The following is a 14,011-nucleotide window of genomic DNA, read 5'->3' on the forward strand; positions in this document are numbered from 1 at the left end:
GGAACTTTAAAGTAAATTCTCCACACCACCATACTTTGTGTATAGTGTTCATAATATGGGTAGGCTTCACATAGGAAAGGTCAGCAAGCAAAAAGGCATTTGATGTTGCATACCCCCAAGATGTATTATTATAAATTTGTAATTATGGATGTTGTATTCTAACAGGATAGACTCTGTGTTACCAGTTGCAGAGTTGGAATAACAAATAGTGTGCACTTCCAGTGTCAAGGTGAGACAGTTTGATGTATATAGTAAATACTTTGTTATATGTACTATATAAAAACTAAACTTTGACTTAAGGTCCGCTTGATTGCTTGTTAAGCTATTGATTTTATGGTCTTCATCTTATCTCAAATTATGTCAAAGTGGACTTTATATGCTTTACTACATGAGACTGTTGATCAATATGTACCTCTGCTGATGATAATAATGTGTTTTTGGTTGTAGCAGAATAGCTTTTGCATCCAAAGCATGGAGGATGGCTGTCTGCTGACTATGATGTGATTTGTCTTATAATCACTTCACCATGGTGGCACAATGATAACATCATACAATCCTAAATAAAAGTGCAGCTGACAGCCTAACTGTATCAAAGTGCAAGTAGTATTTTGTTCTGGAGGTCAGTGGGCAGAAACCTCTGAATGCAGCCTTTCTAATTCATTTCAAGCTCTAGTTAGAACATGGTTGTTTTCATTATTAGGTTTTACTGGGCTTCAGCCAGTGCAAGAGGGCGTTTATATTCTGCAGGCGCAGCAAAATGTCACATTCAATCTGTACACTGTGTTTTCAAAAGGTCATAATTAGCTAGCAGTTTTGAAACAATTATGGCCAAAGTGCACCAATTTCCCTTAAAGCAAAACATAGAATTACTCATGGAGAGCGAAACTGAATGGTGTGTATGTGTGAAACACTTGTGACTTGGTGTTATTCCATTCTTACTCCTTAGTTCAGCATCAAATGTGTTCTTTCTGTATCAGCTGCACAAGTCAAATGTAACATGGAAAGACTGGCTGTCCATTTCCACATTTTTATTTGTAGCTACAGAGCATGACTGCTGTTGGATTAAAGCAATTTAACACCTTTACATGTAGAGCAGCTGAGAATGATTACAATTTATTAGCCAGGTTGAAGAGGGTTTTTGTGATAGGAGGGCACACACACACACACACATGAGGGAAATTAGACAGCAGCTGCAGAGAAGTGTAATTTATTCAGCATCACCATACCTGCCCCAATTTACCTGCCAGTTCAAAGATTTGGAAAAGCAATTTATCAAGCAGCTAGGTGTCCTGCTGGCAAAAACACTTTTAAGTCTGATAACAAAAATTGAAAGCTGTTTATTGTTACTCTTGAACATCCCATTTAAAGCAGTATTACAAGTAACGTTTTCAATGTAAAGAAATAACAGAACATAACATGGGAATAGGGTTACAGAGCAAATAGTTAAGAAAGTTTTAATCTCTCAAAGTAAACCCTACATGTGTAAAAAAAAAATAAAAAATTACTTTGCTGTCATGAATAGGTCAAATGAGTGATAATGTTGTTGTTGCTAAGGCGATCTGACCAGTTGCTATGCGGCAGCCTCAGCTGTTGCAGGAAATGGCTCTGGTTAAAGTTTGAAAGGAGGGAAGGAAAGAGGGTGATGCCACAAGGCTATTACTGTGCACGTGTGAGTGTATGTGTCCGTGCATGCGCAAGCGTGCGTGCATGTGTGCGTGCGTGTGTGTATGTAGCATGTATTTATGCAATATCTTCGCTTTTTTTTTTCTTAGTGTAAATGTGTAGATTCACGTACATATACTGTGCAGCATTTTGTTGTGTGCCTATGAATTTGGCTGTTTCTGCATATATATATATATATATATATATATATATATAATATATGTGTGTGTGTATGTTGTAGTTTGGCGGTCTCACCTCAAGCCTGAACCCTGCGTAGCCGTGGGGAGGGCTGGGCATTTATGAAGGAATTCTGTAATTTTCAAAACTGTGGTTTGAGTTTCACTGTTTTTAACAAGCTGGTTTGGGCACTGATAATGGAAAACGGCTGCAGAGGGAGAGAGAGCAGGAGAGAGAGAGAGAGAGAGAGAGAGAGAGAGAGAGAGAGAGAGAGAGAGAGAGAGAGAGAGAGAGAGAGATTTGGCAGCTTTTGAATTCACTTCCCATTTCTCAAAATATGTTTTTGGCATTTAGGGACTTTTTGCATTATTATTTCCGTGCTTCTTAGATTCTGGACAGCAACAGTAAAAAAAACAAAATAAACTGTTGTAAAGAGGGCATGAGATACAGTCAAGTTCATAAGTGGAACCCATCAACCCCACTGAGACTTGCCCCCAACAGAACCAGGAATGACTCAGAGTACAATTTGAAAACTTGTCTGCTCTATTATTACTATCATCATAGTTACACTGGGATCTAGATCGAAAAAAAATATTCAACTGGGAATTTCTTTTAACCTTGGTAGCTCCATAATGTTCACCTTCCTGTTGTGGTTCCATCAAAATTAACCAATTTTCAAACTTTATGTTTAAATATACAAAAAAACTAAACTGAAACTGTACTTGGCTGGTACTAGCATATGAAAGACCCAACTTTTATATAATTAATTCATATTTAATATATGAATTGTGCTTAAAGTGCTCGATATACAGTATACATTGCTTTTTACTACCTCTACAGTACTACTACCATTACTCTTGTTACTGCTGTAGTACTATAGTGCTAAAACTACTACTGTTACTAATACCCCTGCTACCTGTGGCATCCTGGAAGTGGCACTGCTGCTACTGCTACCATTATCACCTGTCTTCTACTACAATACAGTAATACCAGATCTACTACAGCGGTCAAAGAATCTGTACAGTTTGTGGGAAACAATAGCTTTGTTTCAAGCTGAACTTCTCGTTCCACATCTGGATGCCAGGTAGTCTGACCCCCCGCCGCACCTAAATACACACACATTACCACACGGACACACATATACACACATCAGTCCAAGCGACCATGGGGGCCTGTTAAGCTAAAGGGAGATATTTAGCCCTCAGACTGGGAAAATAAAAAAGTGTAATGTAATGGAGCCAGCTGTAAAAGCACAGAATGGTAGAGGACAGAATACAACAGGACATTGCCTAACCTAGTGTGACATAGTGTAACCAAACCTGAGACTGGACTGATTCAGGGTCAGCACCGGCCTCACTTTGCCCAGTGATGATATCAGATGTAATGAATGCAGGTTGTGATAGGAGTATGTGAGACTCCCTAATGACAATGGCACAATGCGATGTTTCAGTTGTAGGGTATTCTGGTGGCAAAATGGAAGTGTTGTTATTTTATGTGTTTTAAGTATAACTTCTTTATTTATTTCTCATATGATAGACTTACTAATAGTACCGGTTTATAATTCTATAATAATCAAAGTGATAACCCAACTTGTACCTTTTTAATGTCTGCACCATACATAAAATGGAAATTAGTGATGTTGAATTTCTTCGACCTTTTGAGACAAATTTTTTAATAAAATTCTGAGGGTTTGGACAATGCCTGGCCACACAACATGAGTTTGTAAACATAGTGATGTACCCATATTATAACATTATTTTATTGAAATTAGTCCTTCTTTTGAAGCTAAATATGTTGATATTTCTGTAACCAATCCTATGCTTATCTTTGGGGTAAGCGACGAAGCCTATCCCAGCACACGCTGGACAGGGACATTCAGGCAATTTAACCTAACCTGCATGGACTGTGGGAGGACACACGCAGTCATACGGAGAACATACGAACTTGACACAGAAAGGTCTCTAGCTGGCCAGGTCAGGGCTTGAACACACAAGAGAAGTGGCCATTGGCCATTTACAATACTTGGATGCCAGTGCAACAAGTTGAAATAATTTGTAATTCTTGGTCTCTGCGCTGTTGGAAACAAATATCAGCAAATCCTGTTCATCATAAGTGATGAGAAAAAGAAACCAGCACTGTGAGTAAAGCTTCCTGGTGAGCATTTAGCATTGAAATTCTCCTAAACTAACTCACAGCAGTGATTTTGTCATATTTATGATCATTCGGGGACTGCAAAACACAATATGTAGAGAGGGAGGAGACGCTCTGACTGTATGTACGTACAGTTAAGTATTTACATGCCAGTTGGGCCTGTGTGGGCCACTGGCACTGATTCTTATAGTATTCAGTATCTTTAGTGCTGCTGTAAATAGTTTGTGTGTCCGTATACATAAGTGTGTGTGCGAGCTGGTGGCTTTCTGAGGTGTTGTTTCATATGTTTTCCTCCACTCTGTTGTGAGATGTTTCAATAAATACATTAAAAATGAAAGTTTTTATAATAGCGATATTATTAACTCCATTTCTCGCACCCCCACACTCTGAGGTAATGCAGAGCAAAGAAGGATTTTACGAGCACTTAACACTAATGTTACATTAATGCTGCAGTCATGAGCTCATGTTCTGAGCTCCCCCACCTTTCACACTCAGTCCATATATATCTCACTTTCTCTCACTCCCTCTGCACTCTTAAAGGTGTTGAACTTTGTTACAACCTTGGGTTGTATAGTTTCCTGGCTATGATATAGTGTAAGTCCAAATATCACTGATCGTTTTATTGTTTTATGAAATGGCAGAAAAAATATTTCCTCTAGCTGAGGATTTAACCTGAGTTGTGTCAAACGTAAAAGTTTTGTTTGCAATAATTTTTTGGCTAAAACTTTGACTTTAATATGCTTCAGATGTTTCAATTTCTGTCATTTTACATCTGTCTTTCTTGCCGTCTGCTTTCTCGTCCATTTGTCTGCTTATTAGTCAAGACACTTTATTTATAAAGCACATTTTAAACCAACCTAGGCTGAACAAAGTGCTGTACAAAGTTATATTACGTTATAAAAACAAAGGAAGAAAATAAAAATATAGACACAATGAACATCATACAAACAACAGACTTCTATACAAATGTCCCTAAACTAAATTATACGCCAAAGAATAAAAATGTGTTTTAAGATGAGACTTAAAGATCTCGGCAGTAGAGGAGGACCTAATATGAATGGGAAGTTTGTTCCAGAGTCTCGAGGCCACAACGGAGAAGGCACGATCACCCTTTGTTTTCATCCGGGAGTGTGGAATAGCTGAAAGGAACTGATTAGACAATCTTAGGTTACTGGAGGAGTGATGTAGGGTAAGGAGATCAAAGTATATAAAGGGGCCAATCCATTTAATTCCTTAAAAACAAGTAACATTACCTTAATATCGATCCTATTTGACCGGGATGTTGGTTAACCAGTGAAGAGAAGACAATATTGGGGATCCCTCCTTGTGGTACCAGTCAACAATCTAGCAGCCGCATTCTGGACAAGCAGGCGTGATAAAGATAACTGGCAAATCCCAGAATACAAGGAATTGCAGTAGTCAATACGAGACAAAATAAGAGCATGAATAACAGTCTCCAAGTCCTTACGACAGAGGAAGGATTTTAGTTTAGCAATAGTCCTGAGATGAAAAAAGCTACATTTGACAACAGAACTAATTTGTTTGTCAAATGTTAATGCTGGGTCAAAGATGAAACCTAGATTTCTGGCAAAAGGGCGCACACTTGAGGCTAAAGTCCCCACATTTTTCTAAAGTTCGTCAACTGAATTTGCAGGGCCAAACAACATAAAGAGAAGGAGAAAGTTGTTAGCCATCCACTACTTAATATCTTTCAGGCAGTGAAAAGGGACTTTAAAGAGTTGGTATCACCTGTTTTTAGAGTCAGGTACAGCTGTTTGTGAAGAATGGAGCCCAATGGGAGCATGTACAAAGAGAAACATTTTTTCCATCCCTCTCTTTGCTTCTGTCTTCTCGGACATCTGCAGTGCAAATTGTGTCCCAAAAATTCCAGACACTCCCCTTTGTCACCCTAAATGGATTTTATTACCCAACGTGACCAGCTCCCTTCCTTTTCTTACTTAATTAAAAGCATGTTTAATGTGGATGGACTAATTGGTTGTTACTGATTTCAAAGGTTACTGTGGGCACATGAGCCAAAAGCACCTCGTCGTTATTTTAAGCTTGCTGCTTGTTGTCATTTTCTCCAACCCAAACATGTGCCCAGAGCCTTCTACCTGATGAACTTTTGGAAAGTTAAAAAATATAGAAAATAAAGTCAAAATAAAAAAAATACATTCTCCATGGGGGAAGTTTGTCTTGCACCCAGGTCAAACACAGAACAGACACAGACCTAAAGCTAAAATATAACAAAATATGTAAGACACACACAAGCTCACACTGTACAATATAAAACAATGAGTGTTTTGCTAGATCAGTGACAGCATAGCATAAACCCATATATCAGCCATCATAATACCGCCCAGTTATCATGGTTAAATCACCATCATCACAAATCAGTATTGTATATGTATAGATATATACAGAAGACTAATCATCATTTAACACTGTGATAGCATCAAACTTGTTTCAGACTTTTCTTAACTGTGTTATCATACCTCAAATCAATTTAACTACCACCAGATATGATGTAATTGTACCATTAAAAGTATCAAAAATTTGGCATTGAACTCTTCTTCAGATTCTTAGCCGTGTTACTTATTCTTTGACATTCATATTTCCAGATCTGAATTCTAACCCAGCTAAGTAATTTATCAAATATCTTGCTCGTCATAACATTAACATTGGCATATTTTGTCGAATTAAAAATGGTTCTGTCGAAAAACATGTTTATATTGCTCAATGGTGTTTGAAGCCCCCAACGTCTCCTTCCAGGCAGCGCTGCGACCGTTGACTTCAAGGCACTTAACCCTAACCTTAACCCTAACCTAACCCTAACCCTAACCCTAACATTAACCATAACCATTGCCTAACCCTAGTGCCTTCCAGGCAGTGCTGCCAGTGAAACTGTGCATACCGAAACCGCATGATAACCGCTTTCAGAACTTTCAAATAAGACCCAGCCATGGTGAAACTATGAGCACCAAATGTATAAAGTTTCTATTTAAAATAAATGCTTGTATACTTATTTAAGTCATCATAATATACGACGCCGTAGCCTTGAGAGTGTTAAGAATCATACAGGTTGTAACCAGATATTCATCCTTGTACACTACTGTTTATCATTGATGACAAGCTGAGCATTCATAGTGTCCTCTTATATTTAAAATAAATTAAAGAAAGACCCACAGGCTGACACATTTTTCAGATTTTTTCGGGTACTTAAGTACTGTCAGGACAGCATGACTGTAATTAACTCACCTGCCTCCTTCCTTTGACAAACCTTTAAGTAACAGACTGTTTGTTAAGCAGTACATTTCTTTATCTCATCTTTTTTTCCACGCTAACACAAAAGTCACCGAGAGCCAGAGTCACCTTGTGTTTGTCCACCTGTAAATCAGAGTCCTGGGCCGAAGTTATCAGCCCGGCTTAACAGGCTGTATTTACTGGCTGTGAGCGCTGCTACAGGTCCACAAGAATTCCACAAAATTACTACAAGTATGACTTACTGCCGATTACACTCTGCACACGGACATTACCAAGTTCACACATGGAAGTATGTGAATGTAGGTGAAGTCACACACACGAGCCCATGCAGAGAGCCATTAATTTTTATACTGTTTACCATTCCTGCTAAGGCCTAATAAGTTGATTTACAGGGTCCTTCAGCCTGTATGTATTTCAGCATTCTCCTTTTATATTAGATTCAGGTTTCAGTTACATTTTACTTTGTTTTTATAGACCAATTTAGAACCATTGAGACCCCCCCCATTAATGGCTCAACATGCGTAACTCTGGTCCATAAAGCTTGTTTTAATAAAACCTTTTCTTTCCATTCTGATGACAGAACCACTTGACTTTCTGGAACTGCTACTGCTGTTTGAGTCACTGTCTTACTTTAACACTTGAATGATACAACAAATGTATGTGAATGTATAAATAAATGGACTGATAACTCAATTAATGAATCAATACATAAAGCTAGGGAGGTATAAAGGAATTCTGAATCAAATTTGAACCAGGTAAATCAAATTAACTCATTCTGCTTGAGTAACAGTAGTTTCTTTTATATGTTCACCATATGAGAAATTTGGTTGAGGCATTTATCAATTGGTCAACAAAATTACTTACTAGTGTGCAATGGTTTTTTCTCTCTAAATTTTGCATGAATAAGCAGATTTGATGTCAGCACAGGACTGTTTGGACCTGTTTAGGTGTGCTCAATTATAACTCATCCACCTTCAACCTGGGTCCTGTTCTGTGTATGTGTCAATTTGACACGTGGGTGGTGATAGCGCAGTGTATATGACACATGCCTTTGATGTGGGAGACCTGGGTTTGATTCCCACTGCTATACATTAACACTTAACCCATAGTTGCTCCAGAGGCGTGCAACCTCTGACGTATAGCAATTGTAAGTCGCTTTGGATGAAAGCGTCTGATTAATGACATGTAATGTAAAATGAGTCTGGATTTCCTGGTTCTTCGAAGCTGGTGTATTGAAAGTTACCTGGATCCTGACCAAGACAATAATCTTATTGCTTTATTACATGTTAGAGGTGCAACCCCTTCAGCTTGATGTGTTGGCTGCATCCTAACTTTCTCACCCTCATGAAAGCTTTTCATCGGGCTCAACAACTTACTTCCTTCATTTTATTAAAACCTTCTTTCATAATCAGCTGTTAGTGTGTTTTGTAGGAACTCACACCCAAAAAAGATGAAATGTCTGTGATATAGTAAAATGTGAAAATTGTGGCAACAGGCCCTTTCCTGTTTCAATATGTCCCCATGCACACAGTGAAGTCTATTGACATCCAACATCAATGTCTGACCTAGTGTTCTTGTGGCTGAATGGGAGAAAATCCCTGCAGCCAGGTTCCAAAATCTTGTGAAAAGCCTGAAACCAGAAAAGTAGAAGCTGTTATAGCAGTATATAAATACATATTAATACAGCAGCATATGGTTTTGGAATGAGATGTTCAACATTCACATGTGGGTGTAATTCAGTGTGTGGTTAGTTACTGGCAGTTCGTACTGATATCAGCATCATGGAGGGAAGTGTAGTTTCTGTGTGTTTGTTTGTTAACTTCTTATCTGAAAGCCTCCTTTGTAGTGTTGACTCAGAGAACAACAGGAAACCCATGAACGATACGACGGTGCATGGCTCTGATCTCTTTTTCTCCCTCCTCTCCTCATCTTTGCACACAATCACGCAAACAAACACACAACACACACACACACACACACACACACACACACACACACACACACACACACACACACACACACACAATACACAGTCAACAAAGACTTTCTCACTTTCTCCCCTCTGTCCGACTTGTAAACACCCACGCAAAGACCCTGTTCTGTGGTGAGATGAACATCTCTCATCTGATATGATCCTTATATTCCCAGAGATCAGCTTCCTTAATGCCACACCTCTCACAATAAGAACTGCTATCTGTGCCCGCAACAGGGAGTCTCTACGGTGATAGTTGCCATGCAACAGCAGTGAAAACATCCTTTCTCTGATGCCAAAGTGCACTGACCCCTGGGATACAGTAGCATGCATGTGCACAACACACAGGAAAGGTTAGACTTACACCACCGGCTGATGGTAGTGAACTTTTTAAAATACATTAAAAAGGACAGACTTTGGATGTTAGGTGGTGGTGATGGCACAGTGGATCTGTCACATGCCTTTGGTGCGGTAGACCCGGGTTCGATTTCCACTGCGATACATCAACCAATGTGTCCCTGAGCAAGATGCTTAACTCCTAGTTGCTCCAGACGTGTGTGACCTCTGATGTGTAAGAATTGTAAGTCGCTTTGGATAAAAGCGTCAGCTAAATGACATGTAATGTAATGTAATGTCACTTTAAGTATGGATATTATGAAAAAGATATGCACAGAATATTTAGAAGAGCAATATAACTGTGAAGATTGAAATACAGCTGAACAACAGCACTGTTCAATAGAGTTGCGAAGTGAAAAGAGTCATTTCAGGCATCCAGGGCTTTCTGGATAGACAACGTTCATCAGAGGAAAAGATGAGCAACAACAGTGTCTACATGCATACCTAAGTACAGGAATCAACTATGACTCCCATTCAGATTTTGGTGAGAAACAATCACTGAGCTTAAAATGATGTTGCTGTTAAAGCTAAAGATTGCTCTCAGAAATCTAAGAAAACATTCAGCAATTTTTGTTTTTATTTTTGTTCAATTTTGGATAAATTAGGCCACTATGGCACAGTGTTTTGTTCCCCGTTGCAACAACAAACCATTTAGAATTTGTTACAGTTCTAATTCATGCCTCAAACTGGTTTCTCCTCCACAGCAACGACTGCTTTGGCTTGTCAAACCGTAATATATACAGCAATTTACTGTTTCAAACTGATGTAAAAACATGATTTCTCGGAAACAAAATTGAAATAATTAAAACTGATAGCCATAACATACATGTAAAGCTATACTTCTGGCGGCAGGCCTCCTCCCAATTTGCAACACTATTACATCACATGCTCAAGGAAAACAAACCAAAACACCAACAAGTTTGCACTCATAATTGTGAAAATGGTAAGTTGAACACAGCACAACTGCGTCTCTTGGATCCACCGAGCATTCGTGGAAGTGGCACTCCTCAGCTGGCATTTGCGCTCTTTACAAATGTGTAAATGTTGGAACATAGCACACTGTTGAACAGCTGTGTAAAAAACAGAAAACAGCCCCCCCCCCCCCCCCCCCAACACGCACACAAAAGACTCTTTCTTCACACTCATCAATGGAACAACATACACTGATAACCCAGACAGATGTATGCGACAGAAAGACCAATGGAGACAAAGAAACCTGCACAGGTACTGATAACTAACACAGGAAAGCTTGAAACACTCACACGCACACCTCAGTGTTTTTGTTGCCATTTCCCTGGCAACTGCTCTTTGATCCTGAATGCAGCATCTTTGTTTACACCTGCGAATGAAGATGATTAAATCAGCGTTACAGAGACACTGTTGCATTTTTCTGACCGTCTTGTTCAGTGTGACTGAGCATTATGGTCAGTTTGTCTATTTGGGTATTTTACCATGTGCTGCTGTTTATATTCATGAGAACAAAATCAGGTGCTAGATATAGACATCAGCATATTCAAGAACAACCACAGCAGCATCATTAGCAGCCTGTGATTTAACACACACCTCTCCTTCATCCTCTTCCCTCCTAGTTCAAAACCCCAAATGTCAAACCCAAAACCTTAAATGATACTACCAAAGTTATTTTTTCTTTGCTTTTGGCTGACCTAGATGGTTTTCCCATCCTGCCAAGTATAAACTTCCGCAGTAAACACTGAGTGTCACCTTTCTCATTGTTTGAGACTGCAGAACGTAACACACATAGTGGGAGAACATGAACTAACCTGTACATGTGCTGTAGGTAAGACCATGTGCCCATTACACAACAAGAATCATACTTGGTATGGCCATTATGGAGCTTTATCGACCTCCCACTTTGAGTCGGCACATCCCTGTTCACTTGAATCCAGTCCTACACTTCAGACCTTGTCTAGGATGTCCTGAATGTTAATCAAACATGCTTTATATTTGACACTTTTCTAGTGTGAGGAATCAAAAGAGGCAAATTATTGCTCAAGTTCATGGTGTAAATTACACCAGATAGTGTTAGATATCTTCTGACAAGACAAAGTCTACTGGGTCTTAGATTTCACAAAATGAAATATATTTTGATGTTAGATCACACGTAGTCTGGATCAAAGATAATCAACAATCGCCGGAACATCCGCCACCACCATGTGTGTGTTTTTGGCTGCTGCTGTGAAGAATATTGTTTTGGGCATTTTAGGCCTTTATTATATGGGACAGCTGAAGATGTGAAAGCGGAGAGAGAAGAGAGCGGGGGAATGACATGCAGCAAAGGGCCGCTAGCGTTAGCTATCTCAACTGTTAGTAATGGTAGCTAAATATGACAATCTTACACTGATGCTGCTGCCTGCTTTCTTTTCCATCCCTGCTGCTCTTTTCTCCCCATACTGTACTTCATTTTGATGTCCTTGGCCTCACAGATTTTGCTACGAGTGCATAAAGTTAGATTGTTACATGTTGCGTGCCAGTTAACACAGATTCACAGAAGTGGTGCTTTTAACAAGATTAGGGCTTCGGTTTGGTATAGATTATTATTATTTGAGGGGGATTCGAATTATTGGCCGTTGTTATTTAAGAAAATAATGTATTCTTTTTCAGCCACTTGTTTACTCCTGCTGCTTCATTAGACTTCAGAGTAACTATTGTTGTGGCAGTGCTTGGCAGCCATGCAATTAAACTAACTCATAATGTTAATTTTAATGGAGAGATACTTCATGAACCATTTGTTTATATTACCTCAACTCTGACAAAGCATGAATTTGGCCTGCAAGATTTCCCTAACAAATAAGACTAAATGTTACCCTTGCGATACACTTTTGGATTAGGAGTGCCTCCAAGGAAAAACTATGACAAATGCTTGCATGCTTTTTGTTATTTGCGTTTCTTTAATTGAGAGTTAATCTGGTCAAAATCTTTTAATGTGCATCCACCCTGCCTCTTGAACTCTGAGTGCTTACATCTGGGTGTAATGGGGATAATCAGTGAAAAGCAATGAAACCAGAGAGAGAGAGAGAGAGAGAGAGAGAGAGAGAGAGAGAGAGACCAGAACAAAACAAAGAGAGAAAACGAGGGAGAACAGTTTAAAAGATATAGAGAGAAATAAAATGTAACACCGCATATTTATGCGGGGGTTGCAATTTTATAAATTGCCAATTTCCACGCAAAATATGCGGGGCTTGCATGATTTCATAATCCCCGCATTTTCGTTATATATATCTTAGCAGAAAGTTTAAAAATGTTGCATTTACCATCACACAAGAGCAGCGATTTTCCCCTGTCGCCATGGGAACGTCATGAAGTGATGAAATTACGCGACGTGAACATCATCGAAAAGCAGGGTGTTGGGGGAAATCACTTTTGTTTCTTTTTCATCAAACCGCATTTTTGCAAGTTCCCGCAATTTCATCGCATAAAATTGCATAAATATCCTGCATATTCCATTGCATTTTTTAAGAAAACGTGCCGCATAATCTTTGCCCGCAACAATCAAAAAAATGCTGCATTTTTCTGGAAGGACTGGTAACAGAGGAAATAAACTGTTGAGCTTGGCTTTTAGGTACATTATTCTGACTTTTATTCCTAATTTCTGAGTTGTGTTCTTGTCATAGACAGAAATATGACAAAGCCTAAAACAGCATACTGTACACTCACAATGAGAAAAACAAAAGAAGAAAATAAAGTAAACGAGCTTGTGTGATACATGAATTACTGTCGCCTACGTAAGTAGAACACAATATATGGAACTTGTTTTTTCTTTGATGCCAGTGATCAGTCGCACATAATGAAAGCACAAAGAAAGAAGTAAATGAAACAGGAAAACAGGTCAAAATAAGTCCTGATTATAGATATAATTAGAATATACATCATGTGGGGCAAAGCAGGTCTTTTTTTAATGCACCTTCAGGCATTCATTTAATGTTTCACCCTGTTTTTGTTAAACAAATGCACATTATTTGCACGTCATGCATTTACATGCCTCACCCACAAAGACAATTCTCTGACATCTCTGCATTCAATAATTTTGTTCATCCTCTATTTAATAGAGTTTAGACATATAGACACATGTTTCTCTCTGTCTTCCTTGTTTACTTCAAACTTACTTCAGTCTTAATTCGCAACATTAAAGCTAGAGTGCGTAGTTTCTGCCGCCCCCATGAGGAATTCTAAGCAATGACAACAAAACTGTTGGCACGTCCACATGATACAAGCCTTCCGTGATCTCTCTCTCACAATTACATCACTTTTTCTCTGTCAGTTTTTCAGCACATCACTCTGGTATTTCAGGTGAATTTCCTCCTCTTTTCAAATCAAGTTTACATTTTCGACTTTCGCCCCCTTACTATTTTCACATTGCAGGTCAGCCCC

This window comes from Perca flavescens, chromosome 10 (genome assembly GCF_004354835.1).
Source record: "Perca flavescens isolate YP-PL-M2 chromosome 10, PFLA_1.0, whole genome shotgun sequence".
NCBI classification, from domain to species: Eukaryota; Metazoa; Chordata; class Actinopteri; order Perciformes; family Percidae; genus Perca; species Perca flavescens.